The sequence below is a fragment of the Enoplosus armatus genome, chromosome 10 (genome assembly GCF_043641665.1).
Source record: "Enoplosus armatus isolate fEnoArm2 chromosome 10, fEnoArm2.hap1, whole genome shotgun sequence".
NCBI lineage: Eukaryota > Metazoa > Chordata > Actinopteri > Centrarchiformes > Enoplosidae > Enoplosus > Enoplosus armatus.
This window is the reverse complement of record NC_092189.1, coordinates 16,129,162-16,147,865: the sequence shown is the minus strand read 5'-3', so window position 1 is coordinate 16,147,865 and position 18,704 is coordinate 16,129,162. Positions and strand designations below refer to the sequence as shown.

The 18,704-nt window shown below is 40.2% G+C and overlaps 1 protein-coding gene across 1 annotated transcript in view; it reads left to right on the top strand.

Annotated features, from left to right (window-relative positions):
* The window catches only part of tnmd (tenomodulin), a 41,388-nt gene that overhangs the window by 5,737 nt on the left and 16,947 nt on the right, over nucleotides 1-18,704 (top strand). The gene's annotated exons all lie outside the window — the stretch shown is intronic.

Genomic DNA, 18,704 nt, shown 5'->3' with positions numbered 1-18,704 from the left:
AGAATGTGAGAGGTGCAAACTAGCTGTTAGAGTCACATCCTTTTCACAGTTAAAGTCTTAGTCGAATGACAGAGGCGCTGGAGCACACTAGGAAGTCGTCTAACATGACTTAGAGGGTTGTGTTGAACAGTATGGCGCTTTACTTCCAGGTTTAATGGGATGGATTCTCGGCTCTCAGTTGTTTTTTTATTTCAAGTGAAGGATCAAAACTGACAAATCTGAGAATCCACAGCTTTGAAGATAACAAGCAGAGGAAGCACTAATGCCGCCTTAGATCAAATCACTAAAAACATTGATTATAAAATCCTTTTTTGCACGCTCTCAACTTGCTCAACTCAAATTGGCTACTGCTTGAATTTGTTTTGTGCTCACTTTAACTTATGTACTTGCATTAAAAACAATTACTAATAACTCTCACTCAAACAAACACTAACATACACACATATTACATACTACATATCACACATTACTCAGCGCGTTGACCTTTCTAATTAGAAGTGGAAACCACAGCACGACTACAGCCACGGACACTTCTCGTCTATCCTCGCAGTTCACCAAAGCTACATGACCTCGTGCACCCGGCTTTGTACAAATAACCACACAATGGTAATTTGCTCTGTGCCTTGTATTTCAATATGACATGATAACCGCTTGGGATCTTCTTTTAATTACCTGAAAACATATGTTGTTACAGAGGCCTGGGGTAGATACTTTGCCATCATTTCCTCTGCATGTGTGTTTGTTTGTGTGTGTGTGTGTGTGTGTGTGTGTGTGTGTGTGTGTGTGTGTGTATGTGTATGTGTATGTGTGTGTGTGAGGGCGTGGTTGTGCTTGTGTATGCATCAGTGTGCATTGTGTGTTTCAGTGTGTAGATTAGGTGCCTCTGCATTCTCTTTTGGCTTACGGCGAATTTCTGTTTACTATGTGCTCATTATTGTTCTGGGCCACAAGTCTCACCAGGGGATTTGGCCTCCTTGTAAATTAATCCTCTGTTATTACCAGTTTACATCAGCAACTCCGTGAAAATGAAATCTGGCTGGTGAATCCAACAGAAAAGTGAGAATAATTTGCCTCGACAAATGTTATTTTTAAAAATCGTTTCAGGGAAGAAGAGTAAAAATCTAGATGCTGATGTCTGCTTCGTGTTATGTCTGTAGTGCACAGCATCAGAAATCAACATTTTCATATCATTAGATTTGATATATTTGGTGCTATTTTTAATTCATGAACCACTTGGAGTGAGATTATCTGCAGACCAGCAGCCAGGCACAGAGTTATTGTGGACCTGTAGACATTGTATACCAGTTTTTCCTGGGGAACATTGAATAACTTACAGGTGCTGTTGGGCTGTATGGCAAAACTGCCTGAGAAATACATGAATGTCAGAACTGTGGAAAGTGCTCCATTATTCAAGCTGAAATTGCATTGCTCACCTTGATGCCTTTCCCTCTCCGGTCCCAAGGTAGCTGGTGAGTTGTCGCTCCTGATGGCCTCTTAAATGCCTCACTGTCAGGACCGGCTTCTTTAATGAACACTGCTGCGCCTGCTGCTTTTCCACTGGTCACAGGTGTGTGGCTTTTCAAGGCCGGGCCCCCCTTTGTTTATTTATTGCTCGTAGGCTGTGTATACCCAACAGTCCCCTCAATGTCCAGATGTCAACATGCAACAGGGGAGGGAGACACAGGTTTGATCATGATATGATTTTATCTTCCTTCTGGGGTTTTTTTCCTTAGTTTGTCTAGAGGAATAACACAAGACAGTGCTAACTTCTCCTCACACTCTGTTTGTTTACAGAGTCTCATGTGGAGGAATTATTATTCTGGGGAGGCAACAGGGCTTATCTAAACAGCTGGTTTGTAAAGACCTTTTGGGAGGCCTGCCCCTTAGTCTGTAATCTTTTCTGATTTTACACGTCAGGCTCATTCATTCATTAGCAGGTCCAGTGTCCACTGGTGTTTCTCCCTGGCTGTTAAATTAGGCCGCTACAGGCTCCCTCCTAAGATGATGCATTATGCCTTCTACAGACAGGAGGAGGAGGGAGGGGGACGAGAAACAAAAGAGAGTTGTTTTAAATTGTTACCAGTGGAGTGCCTGAGGTAGGAAGGCTTCATGGCGGTTGTGGCACATTGCCTTCTTCTGGGACGGTGACTGCTACAGAGAGCGTGACAGCACTGCAAAGCCCAACGGGAGTTATTTATTGTGCCATACAGCATTTTAGTGCGTCTGTGATTCTCTTTTTAGAAGCTGGAATAATACGAGTGTAGGAGAAATCTGCATCTTAATTGCCAGTACTTCATTTTGCCAATCCACCAGCAGCTCATGTGCAGCATGTTGTATGTACAGTGCGGTGGGTAAACAGACACAAATGCTTGCCTTTTTTTTTTCTTTCTTATTTTTTCCAGACTCTTGTTCCTCTCTCCTCTCCGTCTCACCAGTGTGACTGCCAAGTAGACTCCTCTGCTCTGTTGTACAATTTAGAATGTGATTGAGCTTTCACATCCACTTTCACTCTCCCAGTAAGTCTGCACCGCTTATAGCCTTGACGTGCGTCCACAGCCACAATGCTGAGGCTGAGAAGTGAACAGCAAACTGGAAATACTCTGTTCATCTGTCCTTTCTCAGCGTATTTGAGGTTGCAGATCAGAAATTTTGCGATATACTCTGATGAATCGTGAGTAAATCTCTATTCTGACAAAATGGCAATATCACTGCTCTCTGCTATATATCTGTCAGCAATTAAAAGGTTGCATTGACTTCTTGCAAGTTTGCCCCATTAGTCACCTTGCTCAATATGTGAGTAGAGAAGCAGCATCTAAATCATCCCTGCAGGTCTCTGTCTAACACTTCATATAAAAATAGCTGCTCTAAAAGTTGGAATGTTTGCTAATTTGAATGACATGCATCCAGACCTGCCAGGGTTGTTGAGGCTTTTTTTTAGCTTATGAAATAAACATGAAAAATCAGCACACTTTTAAAGGGAGATCTTTCATCCAGTGAAACTTCAAGTGTTTACTCAGGAAATGAGTGAAGTAAGCCAGACAGCTCAATTTTTAGAGCTGTAATGAACCTCATTAATGATGAGATATTCATTCCAGAAGTTATGAATCCATAAGTCACAGAATAAAAAATGATATGATAACATAGTGGATATTGCAGCTAGTGGCCTGACCCACTGTGACTTAATTCTGATATCACTTCAGTTTTACTCGTGTTTAGAAAAAGGAAAAGGAAAGAACGTGTCACTTGAGGAGGGTAGACGAAATAGCTTAAACATGGCATTAAAAGTACCCTGTGGAGACAAACACCGTTTATATTGACATATGAATGTGTATCGTGTCACCCACACCTGTACATGTGCAAGCAGAACACGAGATATAAACAAAACAGGAACCCACTCGTGAAAAATTGCTCCATAGCACCACTAGTGCTCAAAAACTCCACCGGGAACCTTTAAGTGATTGATTCGTCTCTGAATTTGATTCATCTGGAACGATAAAGAAACAATAGAGGTCCGATGTTGGCAAGGATCAAGATTTTGCTAGATTTATTCAGAAAATAAAAGCTCATGTTAAGTCCAACATGAACGGATCTCAGATAGCGAAGAATGGAAAAACCGGTGAAGCTCATTAAGCAAGCATTTCAGTCAAATCCGAAGGATGAAGAAGCCTGTCTTTCTCTCTAGTTCACTGTTGGTACGGCAGGAAAGTCTTGTGCCTTTTAAACTCTGGACGTTTGGGCAAAGTTTGACTAGCATCTTTCATTTGTACAACAGAAACTCATGAGAAACATGTATGAAAAAGAAAATGACCTCGGAAATAGAGTTATTTCAATAAATTCAACTCTGCCTCTTTTTTTCTTTTTTTTACTAGTGTCCCTTTTGTAACTGGTGGATAAATATTCAGTCGATTTACACATCAGGGGGCGTAAAATATTTTCTTCTTTCAAAGAGGGGCATGGCAAAAGCAGTTTGAGAATACTAATGTACCATGCTAATTAGCAGTGTTATAGATATATAGATATAGATATAGATATAGATATATCCTCATATATATATCTAACAGATATAACTACGTATATGTGACTACGTTCAAGTTGTCCCTCTTTGTCTGTGTCTCTGTGTGTTTGACATATAGGATGTGGTCGTGATTTTCAATGGTCCAGTTGCCCAAAAAGCCACTTAATATGTAGGATGCATTATATTTTGAAGCTTGTGAATGCTCTGAAGTATTTCTGATTTTTTTTCCCATACTGGATGTGTAGTTATCCAGCTCTCATCACCACGAGTATGATGGATGACAGCTGCTGCTCGGCTGCTGTGTCTCATTTTCCCAGAAAATGTACTTCACTTTGTCAGCTGATGGTGATAGAGCCTGTCAAGATCCTTTTTCTGGTATTCACGGTGGCAGCGTGACTGACCCACTGACCTGCATAATCAGCTACAACGTAACTGGATGAAGTGGAAAGTCCAATTCATGTTAAATGTTGGAAGAGGATGATGGTTCTTTTGATTTTTCTGTTCCTCTCCCCAGTGTGAGCGCAGACAGACGCGCTGTTTTGGAAACGTGGCTTTCTTCTAACCAGTTACACCGGGGGTCTCAGACTCCTTAAAGTACAGTGTGTCCTCTGGGCTTTTGTCTCTCGCTGAGATAATGTGGGGCTCATTAGCTGTCTGGCAGGAACAAATAATAGCCTGGGTGAAATGTTTCAGGGTTTAATTAACAACAATGCTGTCATACACTACATATTAATATCAAAATTCATTCCTGCTGAGATTTTCAGGACTGGAGTTTGAACATCCCAACACATGAGGTATACTGCATGACTTTACCAGCTTACACCTCTAAAGCAGCATCACTTTAATCACTGGGTAATTACACTGTACAGTCATTTTTAATAAGGTTACAAAAGAAAAAAAGTCTAATTTAATTTATTTTATTTGTCATAATAACATGTTTCACATATTTGTGACACAAGGTGTCGAGCTGAAGGTGGTAATTGTGTTTTCAGGTGTGTTATAAACCTGCAATGAGCATTCATTAATAATGGAAAGAAAAAAAAGTCATTTTAGACTTGTGAAGATGAATCGTTGCTAGTAATCCCATCCTCTGCCAAATCTCGCTTGAGGCTGGTTCTTTCCTAAATTAACCCTGTGATCCCCTGTGATCTTTAAAAATGACAAAGTGCAGTGACTGGAACTGTGATAAACACCTACACTTAATACGCAACATAACAGTGGTATCTGAGCCAAAGCATTTTGCTTAGAAATATCTTGTACTTCTGTCTTTTTTAAACAATTTGTACAGTTTCTGTGCAGCAAATAGACACCAGACAAGATATCTATGATTAAGATCTTATGTAGTCAAAAGTCCACCCTACATCTACCCTATTAGACAAATACAGTAAATCTCTTGGTAATTAATATGTTGTCAACTCTAATCATTGCTAAAACGACTCAATTAGCCTCTGGGTAAAGTGTCTTCAGTTTCCAACACTCGACCTAAACTGGACACAAACAGGTTGTTAATGGAAGTGACACTGGCTAATAGTCGAGGAGGGGCTCGATATGTTTATACTTGATCCAAAGCAACCTTTTCACCCGACATGAGAAAACCTGCTCATTTACCTCATTCAGAGAAAAAAAAAATCATATTGGCTGTTCCCCCTCCTAATTTTCTACTCCCAACCAGTGGCAAAAAATACCGAAACACACTCATTTGCTCTTTCAAAGTGCTTAATTTGCATGTCTATCATCAGTGGCTGACCATGATGGACCATGTAGGTTTGATAATTGTGCTGAAAAAAATTGTCAAATAAGGATGATTTGTGATTCTTTTTAATAGCATGAGACAATGTTAAGCTGTAAAGGCAAACCCAGACCATTGGGAGCTTAATGTGTTCTCCCAGTGGGGCTTAAAAGTATTTTTCAGTGTTATTAAAAAGAAGAAGACCAGCACTGACATGCAACCCACACAGGGGCCATGGCAACAGACCAAGAGCTTCTCATCAGTACCCATAGTCCCAGTGTGATAGCCCAGTGTCTCTGCATAGGACTATCACTCCCTCTTTTATTGTGTCTTCAAGGCAGAAGCATGGTGTAAACAATGTTTGAACAATTATGAGCCTGTATATCTCCCAGCAGCTCTGTTAGGAATTGTTCTAACAGTCTACCTTGTTAGAGGCCTAGTTGGCTTGTTCTATATGTTATAAGGCACAGATGAGGTGGTGGTGGTGGTGGTGGTGGAACAGCAAATACCCCCCTTTGCTGTACTGGGAATATCAGCTGTGTGGTGATAAAAGACGAGAGGTGGTCGCGCTCTTTGAGCCGTGATTCCAACTTTGATCATCCTGACTAAACGGTGGATGTCTGCTGAAGCTGCTGTTATTGGCTTTTGTAGAAGAAACGGTATCGTTGCATTTTTTTGCAGTAAGCTGAATGTAGAGAGGCTTTTATTGCTTTCCATGCACATTTTTTGTATGCATAAGTTGGCACACAGATAAATGCACTACTGATAAATAGCAAAGCAACTATCTATTGTCATCTGTTGGTAAATTGCCAGTGAATTTAAATGTGTCACATCCCCCAATATTGATTGAACCTGAGCAAATGGAAAGCATTTTTGCCCTTCTGAATCACAAGAAGTTCAGCCGTCATTGACTTTTAATAAAATGCTACTTGGACTTTTATTTCTTTAGTGGCTTAAAAACTTTCCGGTTGCTGTTAATGCCACTCATCTGGCCAAATTATTGCCTTGTGTCTAAATGATCCAAATTGCAGCCTTACAGCTCTCACAAGCTGTTTCTTAAATGCCACTTAGCTGCTGGATCCCAGAGTGTGCTCTTGTTGATTTATTACGAGGTGGAATGGCTGAAAACCAGCAGAGCGACAAGGAGACGCATCCACTATAGAGGTCACTCACCTTGTTACTGTCTGCCTCACAGTTCAGAAGCTTACACTCGCTGCTTGCAATCTTTTGTCTGTGTGAGTCCGCTTCAGATTCAGAGATAGCAATAAGCAACAGGATTCATTCAGCACTCCCGACAAGGAGCCGGTTGTTCTCCAGCTCGGCACAGTGGTTACTAGGCAGGGAAAGGCACAAAGGGAACGAGGAGCAATACGATGACAGGGGAAAAAAGAGAAATGGCACGACTCAGTCATAGCCCAGGCCTTTGTGTCATTGACCTTCATTTAGTTTTTTTACTGCTTTTTAGTGGTTGTTGATACTGTGAAGGCCGTATCTGTCTCATGTTGGCTTGCAGAATTTCGGGGATGTTACATCATTTGTCATGTCCCAAAAAGGTGGTTTAACACTATCTTTAAAGGCCTTGTGAGGTCCCTCTGTTCCCTCGTACGGTAGGCAGGTGAAGATTAAAAAAGGTATTCTTGGCCATTTCGGGAGGCGCTTTTTTCTCCATGTTATTGAGGTTAAGAAAAAAGCCACTATTTCCTCTTTCTAGTTTATCTGGGGTTTGGCTAAAACTCAAGAGAAAACTGTTGAAAGTAGATCAAGCATTGGTTAAATGTAAGTTAGCAACATTTCATTTTCAGCCTGGGTAGGGTCGGTGTCACATTTGCTTGAAGTACACACTTTGTGTCTTGGAAAAACCTCTATGGCGTATTTTACAGCACTAAGATTGTGTGTTATGGATTTTGTAAAAGTTATAACCAACAAAAAAAGATAAAAAGAAAGGAAAATATGTACTTTTTAAGCAAAAAGCTCGTGGATACATCATATTCCCCAAGCTGTTGTACAAAGAAACTACAACCCTTTGTTGTTTTCACTTTGACTTTTATTGAGATCATAGAAACAAACAACACATCGAACAACAATATGTCCCAGTCCCCGAGTTTGTTTCACAATAGTGTGTTGACCAAAATTACTGAATAGCTCCCAAAGTTCCCCCTGCACTCGTCCCTCCTGAACGCAGCTCTATTATGGGCACAGTAGCACGTATCAAGGTGATTTATTGCCAGAGAGAGCTCAAGTTGTTTAAAATGACTGGTGTGATTAGTCATATATGCTTCAGAGCTGGAAAAGGGGTGCACAGTGCTCCTGTAAATTACCAGCAGCTGCAGACTGTAGTCGACCACAGCAAGGTGGTCAAATGTGGTAAGCGGCAGAGTCGCTGGGGGACAAGGAGAGAAAGTGGGTCATTACACCCCTTTCAGGTATGAGTAGGTAGACAGAAGAGAAAGGTTGGCTACGTTCAAGATTCAGAGGCTCCGCGATGAATTGATTTCAGCAATGCAAATAAAGCAGGAGAAGTATGATAGTCTGTAAGCTCTGCCAAAATTCCACACTGCACAAATATGCTCCATATATTCCACAGATTTCTCCACGCTCCATTATTCCTGACAAAACGGTGCTCCTGGAAGAACCTTTTTATTTGGTGGCTGTTTTTTTAAGTATTATCTCCACTGCTCTACAGAAAACATTTTTACTCAACATCTAGTTGGCTTTACATTGAACCAACAGAGAACAGCCAAGCAATGATTTTCAATGTGTTTGTGGTGTTTATCTGAGGCTCTTTAAATGAATAGTTCGACACTTGACACTCGACAGCTTTGATTATTTGATTTCTTTCCAGCAGTTAAATGAGAAGACCGATACCATCTAGGAGACAATTGGCTTAGCTTAGCACAATGACTTGAAGCAGAGGGGAACAGCGAGCATGGCTCATTGCAAAGTTCAAGAATACGCCTACCAGCACCTGTAAAGCTCACTGATTAACGCTTTGTATCTTATTTGTTTATGCCTTACACAACAGCAATGTAAAAGCAAAAATGTGTGATTTACTTGCTGTCACTATTTCTTGGCAACAGTCTATGTGGATGAAACAAACAAGACATAACGTGTTAATAAGTGAGCTGTAAAGGTGGTGGCAGTCATATTTTTTAACATTGGAGAGAACCACGCTAGCTGTTTCCCACTTCTTCCAGTCTTTATGCTGTGCTAATCGTCTCCTAGCTTCATATTTAGAGTACAAAAATGTGAGTGGTATCGATCTTCTCATCTAACTGTCGGCAAGAAAGGAAATAAGTGTATTTCCCAAAATGTTGCTCCTCTAAAACTTTGGACAAATGACTGTCTGCGAGATCTGCTGTACTTCTGGAAAGAACTCAGATGGAGCAGTTCATATATCTCATAGTGGATTTTCATAAGACCGATGGTCATCTGCGCCACCCGACACCTATCTGATACCAATCGGATTAGGGGCAGAAGACTCAAACCCATTACCTTGTGAAGCTCAAGCATTTTCACTAGCACTATGCCTATGTAAACAACTTTTTTTCGAGGGGGTTGTCGATAGACTTACAGTAATATGGTTTTCCAGTCTGCTGCACATTAAAGGAAAAATCCACCCTCGGATACTCTTACGCTGTTAAGTATCATGAATTTATGACGTTTAATGCGCTTCAGCAGTGTTTTTTTTGATGAAATGTTATAATTCACTTTTTGGTAAATGCACTTTCTTTTAACCAGCGGCTGCATTACATTCAGCTCTATTGAGATTACTGTCAATAGGGAATTTTACACCTTTTCTTCTTCTGCAGTGGATTTGTGTGATTATTGAAAATGGTGAGACTAGAAAGAAGCTTTTGCTCTTTGTTCCTGTGAGACTGACCTCAAAATCTGACCTACATCGCTGATGTTTTAGGTGGTTATGTACATGTTTCTGCGGTTAAACTCCACCGTAGCTCTGCTGGAAATATCTGAGAGTGGCATCGCACTGTGTTGGCAAGTTGTCTGCTAAAATGAGAAAAATACACTATCAAACAACAAAATTGGCTCTGAAGGGAGGTACATTGCCAGTAGCTGTTTGTTTTAACAGTGTTAATGTGCTTTAGGAAGATGGCTCCATTAAGCTTTTGCATCTTGACACGTTCTAGCTTATGCTTTGAAAGGCTAATGACCTTAGCATTTTCCTTAACTGGCCTTTGGCATTGGCAGCTGTAAAACATTTTAACATCAAATTGATGCTTAAAGTAATTGCTTGGGTGAATTCCCAAAAGCACTTTAACCCCACGCCAACCTAGTTTTAGTTTTCCATTTAATGCTACATACTCAGATTGTGATTTTTGTGTGGCTTCCAAAAACATATTAAGATCCCACAAACATGCAAGAGTTCAAGCTCAAGTATGCAACAATGTCATACATTTCAGCAGGAAAATAAGTTGACAGTATACTTTACGTTAATGTAGCGAGGGGTAAGTATTAAAGGTTCAGTAGATGTTTGAGTTATAACATCCATTAGTGGTTGTTGGAGCTATTTATAGAACTTCCTGAAGATAAAAAGAGGGCAAACTTGGGCGCTGTTTCTGAATTGCTTGCATGCAGTTATTTACCTCCATATATAACTAAAACCACAGAACAGGCTGGTGCTAATTACAATGCAGAAATGTTAAGAGTGCCTTTACAAATGTTTATATTTAGAGTCTGACTTTGCGTCCTTTCATTACACACTGACTGGGCACATGCAAACGGCTTCCAAACAAAAGTCGAGACTACATGCTTTGGCTTTATATTTTGGAAAATCCCTCTGAATCTGCTTCCGAGAAAACGCAGCGTGGTTGTTGATCTGAATGTTAAGCGTATTTTAGTGACTAAAAATAAACGCGGACAGAGAACAACATTGAAATAAACACTTGTTCTTGTCTCTTAGCACAGGTTTTTTCTGTGGTCTGAGGGCTAAACAGGAAGTGTTCTGTCGCCGGCAGTTGGTTTCATTTGGACATTCTGTTGCTAATAGCAACCGTCACTGACACAGTTCCTCTGCAGTTTAAGTTTTAACTGACGTTAGCCAGGTTTCCATCCAAATGTGACGCAAATTTAAACCGAATTTCAAGAAAATCAGCAAGAGAATCCACTACCGTTATGTGAATATTAGGAGTCGGTTCATCGGCTGGTGTTGCAGAGCAGATTTTTCATCTCTCCAGTGGAGCAGAAGCTTCAGTTAATTCGGTTTCCATTTTGCTTTTATCAATAAACCTCAGGCAAATGTAAAAGATGTTTCCACTCAGGTGGATGGAAACCCATCTCATGTTGCATCCACCATTTTGTCAGTTCTCTGCCAAATCTTTCAACCAACCAAATCTAATTTCTTATAGCTTTTTGTAACTGTTTACTGTTTTATCGCGAATTATTTTTTTCTGTGATCAGTTTAAAGCTAAAAAGATTATATTATACTAGCTGTCTGAGACTAATATGTTGCTAATATAACTTTCTACAAACTTCTAAATAATATCTGTAAATGACTATTAATTTACTGTCATGTATTTTGAAGGTGGCTGAGTTAGAGAAGAAGAATTTATTTTCATTCTGTCCTTAGACAACTCTCAGTATATGAAATTGCATTCCTTCAGTGCTGCAGTGAACACGAGGAGAGCAGACACAATGAAAAATAGAAAGCACAAGTACAAGTACAAAGGCAGTAAAGTGAAAGTAGTATTAAGTTGAGTGGGTGGATGGTGGGCATTCAAAGCACAGGAGTTTGACACCGGAGCCCGTGGTTTGTATCCTGAGTGCTGTGTTTGTTTAGGTTAGGACAACACAAACACTTAAGGTCAAGAAAAGACTCAAGTTTACATATTGATACATAATGATAAAAAAAAAAAAAAAAAACATGTCCTTTCTTGTGCTACACAAAGACCACAGGAGCTGTGAGTACCTAAACATGCAAACCATAAAAAGGCTTACATGCTTTAGTTACTATGAGTGGATATTGTATCACAAGAGTGGATAATGGAGGGAAAACAAGTGAAATACGTTGTCATACGTTCAGTGTCTTCATTTCAAATATGTCTATTAATACACTTATTAAATCCCTGTTTTCTATTGAAGATTATAACAAAGGTTTTGGAATGACAATACAACAGTTGCGGTAATACTTTTGGGCTTATGCTCTAATTATCATTACACATGTGAATGTTAAAGGGGAGAATTTCAGTTAAAGAGGGGAATTAATCAGGTGTATAACAGTTGTAGAGAGAAACTACAGATATGTAGCACGTTAAGTTTATAACATGTTATGAACAAATATAAAATGTTATGATCAGTTTTACATGTTGACATTAGCATGGTAGGTATATGCTAAAATGTTGTGCATTTGTGTACAGCCACATACTGTATTTCCTCTGTTTGCAACATGTTGCACTGTGTTGTACACTGCTCACTGTCAGGTTGTCTTCAGTGAGATTGATGTCATGCACTGCCAATGGGCTCATTTTACCCTGTACCAACTAAGTTGATGACGCATTAGTGACTGACCAGTATTTTTTAAATTGAATTTTCCGAGCTGGCGCCTGTCCAGAAGCAGCTGCCTGTATTCAGCAGGCATCACCAAACAACAGCCTGCATGTGTTTGGCAGCCGGAGAGCATTCCTACTTCATTTATCCGAATTCTCCAGGCCTTGGGAGTTGACAGGCTTGGTAATCAGTGTCCACAAGCATAATCCCCATGGTCTCAAGACACCACACAATCAGATCTCTCTCTCTCTCTCTCTCTCTCTCTCTCTCTCTCTCTCTCTCTCTTTTCTCTCTACCTCTCTTTCTCTCAGATTTTATATTGAAAATCTGTTAAAATCACCTTGGAAGGAAACAAAGCACCATTACGCACACCACATAGTGTCTGACAGTATGTATGGAACATGTGTTCACATGTATGAAGGCCATCTGCACCAGTGTTTCAGGGTGGGAAATCTATAGCAGCTGTAATTATTTCCCTTGCCATTCCTCATTTACAAGTAATATCTCCGTAGGAACCAGCTCCTGCTCTCCTCTCAGCTTATTGTATTATGTTTCCAAGAATTTTCCTCCCATTTTTGTTTTCATTACCTGTAATTTTCTCATGTTTCTGGTGAAGCTTCAGTGTGTGTGCGTGTCTCTTTAATTGTCATTATGATAGGGGAGGATTAATTATTCTGGCGGTAACTGTGTTTGCTTTTATTTGTAAAGGTTACACCTCTGCAGTGGCAATTTCCAGTGTGTCTGACAGAGATGTTCCATTTTGACTTCTGAGAAAATGACAAACTCTAATAAAAAACAACATTGCCAAGAGTACTTGGTAGAAATTAGTAGACATTAGATATGTGATGGCACATGTGAAGAGACTGAAGAATCAGGTCTGGTGCAGGCTGCTCGAGGACAAGGAGCCAGCAGAAGAGAAAGAAAGCTTCCTCTGCATCACTGGCAGGAAAGCTGAGGTGATCAACTGACTCTGCTTTTCCATGCACAGCTGTTTTGAGTTTAAGCTCCCCAGTAAAAAAAAAAAGTCAGAATCAGATGATTTCTTTTATACCTGGAAGACGAACCTTTTCTCATTTTTGGTTCTGTAATTCATTTAGAAGAGACTTGACACTTGTGCTAGAGCTGGATTTCACTGCAAAGAAATTGGCCAAGAATAATACTTTGCAGATATAAATCCTGGACAATGAGGCACAGATAAAAGCTATAAAACAAACCTTAAATGTCTGAAGTCTCCACGAGTTTGACATTACACAAACAACAAATGCAACTGCTGGCACAGTACAATAAAGAGGATCTAGAGACATCAAACTCTGTGTGACTCAGCACCCAGACAGCATGACTATCTGCAGTTTCATTGTCAGTGCAACTCAGGGATCTTCTTAAAAAAAAACACTTTAAGAAATGTGAAAGTGTTCCATTCACTGTCTATTTAAAGCGGCTCTCAAGCAGGCAAACCACACTGTCACTTCTAGCCAGCTGAAGGCACAATCTGTGATTCAAATGTGAACAAACGACTCGGCCCGCCACCAAAGTTCGAAACACTCATTTGTTTTGCCAATTATGATTTGCTAAGGAATGTAATTGCTGCCCTGATTGTGTTCAGGCAGAAATTGCAGCCACAGGATTTTGACACCAGAGACGGGGGGGTTCACATCCTGACTCAGGCCTGTGGTGGCGTTTGGTTTGGGCAACAAAACCACTTTGGCCAAGGTTTAGGGAAAGATGGTGGTTTCGGTTAAATGTTAACGAAGTGCTTCAAGTCACTGTTGACTTTTTCTATAGACCATGACATCTTTTCCTGACCTCAAGTAAGTGCTGCGGATCCCAAAATCTAACAATTAAAAAGTTTCATCATGCATTTTTATGAGTGAAAATTGTATTGCATAACATACGTTGTAGGAAAATCAAATGAAACATTTTTTAATTTGGGCAACATTACGTTTCTTACAAAATATACTTGCTGTTGCAAATTAGTAGCAGATATTATTAGTAGTAATATATTGTATACATGAGGATATTAATATATACGTAGGGCTCAAAGAGGACACCGATAAACAACCTACTTTTCTGTATGATATGCTTGCTGATTTATTTGAAATAAACTGTATCATATAAATATGCCACAATACATGTGTTTGACAGAATTTGAAGCTCCAAGTCTCGACGTGTTTAAAAAACCAGCGAGGACTTTTAAAGGACTAAAACCAAAAGGACACAATGTTCGGCAGTGTGACTGTCTAAGCTGCTGCCCACCTCGATCTATCACAGGGCTGCCTATGGCTCCCAGGAGGCCGGTGCACTGTGCAACCCCCGCGCCACCTTCCCCACCCACGCCTCCCACCACCCCCCTCCCACCCCATGCCTCCACCGCCATCACCACCCCGCCGTGAGTGACAGGCATCCAGTTCCGCCTGACTGGAGCCTCTATCTCCTAACCCTCAAGGACAACTAAGAGGACATATTGTCATCAGCTCATCTCTCTCATTCCCACGGCCACCGCCTCCATAGATGCACATATGTACACGCTCTCTCTCTCTCTCTCTCTCTCTCTCTCTCTCTCTCTCTCTCTCTCTCTCTCTCTCTCTCTCTCTCTCCACACACACACACACACACACAAACCAACTGCGACCCACTCACCTGTAACAACAGCTACGTGACCTTTGCTTAATGTCCTCGGGTGCCACACCAAAACCCATTCGCACAAACAACCCGCAGGCTTAGCTGTGCCTGCCGCTTCTCATTCACCCCGTTAACTGTGAGTCTGTGTTTGAAACCATCTAGGTGGAGGTTGTTAAGAACCACTTCAGACAGAAACCTTGAACAGAGGAAATAAACAAGGCATTGTCTGTGAAGGCTTCAGCACAGATCGCCTCACACTCCTGAGTTTGAATGTTTTCCTAGCTGTGGAGATCTGAATTCTTTATCGGACATAGTGGAAGGCAGTTTTTCAAAAAAATAACGAGGTTTGGTTTGCAGTAATGTTTCTGCGGTAATCAATGTGCAATTCAGTTCAGGTTGTTTGCTATGTAACCTTTAAGTGTTCAAATACACTGTTCAGTTTTGAAAAATAACAATAACATCCAAAGATGATTTTGCTGTCTTATCAACTAACTGCTCTTATTCCTGCGAGTTGTTTTTGCTCTTCAACGCGCTGTTGGAAGTTGTTACACTGGTGAGTTAAACGAGCAGTGGACGCTGAACTTCAGATTAGAGGCTGTTGCTTATAGCAGCTGAGGGAAACTTCACACGCTGACAGGAAACTCTTTTGAATCTAGAGAATGTCAAACCTCACAAATCACGATTTGCGATTTCAGAGAGCAGTGCAGTCTTTCAAAGAAGCCAGATTCTTTAGCAAAGACAGTTTCTTCCGAAATAGTGGTTATTAGTAGACAGGCTAAGAGTAGAGACGTTATACTTAAGGATAGCTTTTTGAAGAAGGTGTAGAGTAAATATAAGATTTGTCCTAATCACGAATAGGTTAAAGTGCATGTCTGCAGTTAAAGCCGCAGTTATCAGTGTTTTCATATTAGCAATGAAAAAAACAACGAGCCCACAGATAATTATCAGTCGACTGCACGGTTTCCCTCAGCTCTACGGAGCGTTTTAGCATCTGTCAGCTCATTGTTTTGGTCTTACAGTTTTACAAGCAGCTTTTCCAGCAAAAAAGCTCTGATAAATCCACTGTACAAAACCTGCCCACCACCGAACAGCAGGCGGACACAGTTTGCGACTAGCTGGTGAACATAGTGGAGCATTTAGCAGCTAAAGAGCCACATATTTCCCTCAGGAGTTGGTGGAGATCAAAACAGAGCTAAACGAAGAGTGAATCACAAAGAGTGATGTGTAAGTGGACTTTCAGTTAAATTACATGCCAGGTGTATTTTTTAATAAATCTTGCCTACTGCAGCTTTAATGTCACAGTAGTCTCAAGAAATGTATTTATACTTTGTGACCAAAGTAGTCACTTAGTAGCCTTTCAAAGTCCTTGTACCGAGAGTGTAACATAAATTGGAGGCTTTCCTATGTGCTGGTCTTTCATCTGCCTGTCAAACAGGAAGCTAATTAACTTCCAACGTATTTTTTAGGTTTTGCAGCCAAGTGACAGTTTCTGTGAATTGCTACTGAGAAATAGTGCAAGATACGTACATAGTCCTCTTTAAATCTCCCCATTGCATATATTTCATTGGAAATAATGAGAATCAGCACAAAAACAAATTGTAACGATCATCGTCATTACAATGAGCCAAAATATTGTGTTGTGTTCTAAACTCTTGCCCTTATTGCAGCATAAATCACCCTGCAAGTTTCCCAAAGCACTGAAGCATCTATAAGTATCAAAAGAGGCCATACAGAAGCTTCATTTCTATTTTCAGAATGCCAATTATGGTGCACAGCAGCTTTGGATGTTGAACCAGTTGAAGTCAAACTGTTGTAATACATTATTATCTATTTCAACCTGGTGTGGTGGGGAGATTCTCACCACTGGGTCTTCATCAAAACTGATAGCCTGCTGAAAATGTAATTCACTGTTTTAGTATAAATCAATAAGCCTCCAGAATCTATTCCCCCATTCCACCTTTATGTTAATATAAAAGAAATGCTCAAATAGAGCTTTAATTCACCACACAGACTTTCAGACTGTTTAATAGCCCCAATTTTATCCATAACTGCTCAATTGACACTTAAATTTCAAGCCCATCTTAATTTGGCTTCTCCTGACGATTTTAAGTTCTACTTCCCTTTGGAGCCAAGGCTACAGTGACCCATGTTAATGGAGATTTATAGGCTAGTGCCATTCTAACAGTGATCTTCTATTAGGAATTATATCCCATTTGTTCCTTATTACTCTGTTCTCCCACCTAAAAAAAGAAAAGTCCTCACTGTATGTGATGCAGTGTGTTTAAATGCCCTGGATGCTGCGTATAAGCAAGCAGACTGAAAACACGTTTGATCCAGATCATGTGAAAGAGCGTAAAGTGAAAGCTAATTTTGTGTTAGAGCATTCGAGGACATTCAGATGTTTCAGATGAGGGTTATAAATCCTGATGGACTCCCATCCGAGTATATTCATTAATCATGCGTCTCATTGGCGAAGCTCTGATTTGCCACTGAGACAGATGAAGATGAACTCAGCAATATATTTCTCATCATAACACAACCCTCACATAAATATTAATAGCATATTTTCAGCTGGTGGGCATGAATCATTTTTCAGACAGGGAATTTTAAGAGCTATCCATGCATGTCCGAGAACAGTACATAAGCAAGCAGTTGTGATAAACAACACTGCCTTAAGGCAACAGTGAAGAGAAGGCTTTAACTGTACGGGAGATTCAGAATGTCTTTATTTTACTTTCTTCAGGCGCCTTCTATCAATACATTTTCTTATTTAACTTTACAGCTTGTCAACACAAATATCTTAATTGCACAAGTGATTGTTACAACGGGTGTTAGTTTATAGCAGTTTCAACAGCTGTCATTGTGACTGCATCAGTTAGATGCTGTATTATTTTTTAAGACACTCTGTCAATGTGATGTTTCAGATCAGAATGGGCTAATATGGGGAGTTATAGGGAATATCCTGCCTTTTGTATTTTAAAGCTGCTATAATCAGTATTTGTATATTCACAATGGGTCAAGTGACTATGTGTAATGTTCAAGGGGTGTCTTGTAGTGACAAACACACATAATTATCACCTGACTCATCTCAGCTCTACGGAGCATTTTAGCGGCTTTCAGCTCATTGTTTTGGTTTTACAGTCCACAACTTTAACTTTAACTTCAGCCTCGTTTCCAGCAGCAGGCAGGTTGTTTTTAGCAAAATGCTAAAACGTCTGATAATGTCCTGCTTGGCACCAAACAGCTGGTGAACATAGAGAGTGAATACTGGACGTAGATTAGTCAGGTGGCTAGACTGTTTGATAACATGTTTTCCATAAAAATGGTATAAAGTGATAGTATGTCGACTTGTTAATGCAGGTTTTTAAACTCCTAGGACCAATTTTATCATCTCTCTCTTAAGTCAGCCCGATACTCAGACTGAATTGCCGTTTCATTTCACTTGTATTCAGTCTGACATTGTGTTCATGTCAGAAGCAAGTGACATATCTGTCCAGCCGTCGTCATTTCCAGTCAAGCTGCGGTAGTGTTTGCTAGGAGCAATTAACGTTTTCACATCGATTGGAATAAATATGTTGATTTAAGGGTTGTTATTTCTGTGAGTTGACTCGTATGCATCAATCTCATGAACGTGCTGTTTTTCCGGATCTGGAACAGGAAGACAATGTCCCCCATTCTACAAAACTCTTATTTGCCTGTTTGTCTTTTTTCCAACTTGTGAAACAGCTCTCAACACCAGACCTTTTTGAATATTCACCACAGAGTTGTTAAACAATGAACAGTTTGGAGGGTCTGTCTGGGTTTTTACCGACCTTTTACTATTCTTTGGCACAAAGTAAT